Source organism: Austrofundulus limnaeus, unplaced genomic scaffold (genome assembly GCF_001266775.1).
Source record: "Austrofundulus limnaeus strain Quisiro unplaced genomic scaffold, Austrofundulus_limnaeus-1.0 Scaffold284, whole genome shotgun sequence".
NCBI lineage: Eukaryota > Metazoa > Chordata > Actinopteri > Cyprinodontiformes > Rivulidae > Austrofundulus > Austrofundulus limnaeus.
In genome coordinates this window covers 431,219-433,405 of record NW_013952686.1, presented here as the reverse complement: position 1 = coordinate 433,405, position 2,187 = coordinate 431,219, and the positions used below count along the sequence as shown (strand labels likewise).

General features: G+C 39.7%; 1 protein-coding gene across 1 annotated transcript in view; it reads right to left on the bottom strand.

Annotated features, from left to right (window-relative positions):
- The window catches only part of LOC106526622 (glutamate receptor ionotropic, kainate 3), a gene marked incomplete at its 5' end in the record, with an annotated part of 34,973 nt that overhangs the window by 17,173 nt on the left and 15,613 nt on the right, over positions 1 to 2,187 (bottom strand).

Here is a 2,187-nt window from a genome sequence, read left to right as displayed (position 1 = left end):
ATATATATATATACATTGTCCGTAGGAAGTGCTAAAGCTTGCTGTTGCTACCACCATTGCTGTGTCTCAATTCTGGGGTTGCAACCCATGTTTGGTGCACTTGTCAGCTGCTTACGTCACTGTGCCGTGTTCTAGGATGTCTGAATTTGCAGGCTGTCTGTTCACGGCCGAAAAAAGCAGCCCATAAAACCCCTCAAAAATTGGCAGCATCCGAGTATCTTACAGAAACCAATGGTATCCCAGGATTTATTGAGCTCTAAGCAAACTCATCAGAAAAAATTAAGAGAGCAGAGTTTTTTTATTTTTATTGGAGAGTTTGGAAATTTATGATGAACCAAATAATTTGTTTTTAAATGTATGTTTAGTATATTAGCCAATGAAATTTTTGCTGCAATGAGATTGTAAATAAAATCTAATTACAAAAACCAATACCAGAGCTAAACCCAAGTTAGTAATTTTTATTTATTTATGTATATATTTTTAAATAATATAGAATTTTGTGAAGGTATACATGTTCCAACTGAAGCACGTGATATAAAACATAACATGATGGTAACGGATATCGCATGGTCATGTAAACATGTCATCGAAAGGGTAGACTGGATCGATTCATTACCTTTTTATGCAGCCTACACAGACGGCCTATGGCCCTCTTAGGGTTGAAACAGTCTGAAGTGGCAATTCAGTCATTGCTATTCTAGCAATATAACAATATTTTGAAATATTATTAAAGTGTTTATAATAAAATACATTCAAATTTGTTGAAAGAAAAACCCTTATTCAGGTCACATTTTAGCTGAGTTCAAACAAGCCAATTAATTTGAGATATATCAAGTATACAGTACGTACAGGAACATACAGCTGTGTCATGTGTAGCATGGCTGAGTTACAGACACCTGATGCAGTAATATGACTGAGTCACAAATTCAGAAGGTCACTAACACCCCACCCCTCCAAAACCACATCCATCACCACCCTCTCCCCCTACACGATGGCTGGGTGGGAGGTTAATGAAACCAGCTGCTTGGTTCACGCTCGGATACCTCTTCCAAGAAACGACACAACTCACAAAGGGAGGCTTTCTTTACTTCCTACACACAGAGCAGTGGGAGGGAAACGGGGCTTCAATATACGACGGTTCACCGTGCTGCTTTTTCATTCCATGAAATTAGCTCTCAAATTTGTTTTGGAAAAATAGAGCAAAACTATAGTACTCAGGCCAACAAGGGTTTAGATGAATGAATACCAACAAAACAAGAACTAAAATGAATGCAATGATTCATGCAGTCTGGCTTTTTCTTCTTAATCAATATATACAGTATGTTAGCCTATTCTACGGTAGCCCCTGCATTGTTGTTGCATTTAAGCACCTTGAGCATTTCTCTCTTAGCCTTAAATTTTCTTCTGTTCAACCCTCCGGTTATTCCCAGCTTGAATTAAGCTCTCTTTGTTTTTAGACACCTCTTCCCTCAGATTTGTGTGATAACTACCACTTTGCAGTAAACACAGGTCAGAAAGAAAACATTTCCACTTTGCATGTGGCACCTCGAATTACGTGCTCCTGTGGTCCGCACTGTGGTGGTTAAACACGATTGCCTCTGAAGAAATAGGAAGATGGCAAAACCGGTGCATCCTGCCGTGCCTCTGCCGTCTCCCTCAAACTATTCAAATTTGCACATCACATACTGCTCCCTCTGCTCTCGGCTGCCAACTRCAGCTTTGAACCAACCTGCCACTCAGCCATAAGATCAACCAGCATGCAATTTCAGAGATCCCTATGGAGGGCTAATATACATGCCACATGTCCTTGTTCTGCTCTCTGCTTATGCACACAAACTAGGCCCAAGCACGATAACCTGATAGTGCCCTGCTGTCTGCCACATGGCACGGTGTTATCTAGGTTTTGCAGATGGTGTGTTTAGCAGTGCTGTCGATCCATATCACCTTACCTGATGACAACCTTGACWCCATACATTACTGTTAACATGATCCAATTTATTATTATTCTGTAAACACACTAGAACATATAGATGGAGYCATATCTTAGGTGCTTCACTTCTGTACAGGTAATTATTAGCTAAAGGAGACATCATGCTTTTAAATCCTTCTTTTTCACATTTAAACAGTGGTGGGCAGCGCTAATCCAAAAATTAGCTCCGCAATTTCTAAAGTGCTTATGAAAATATT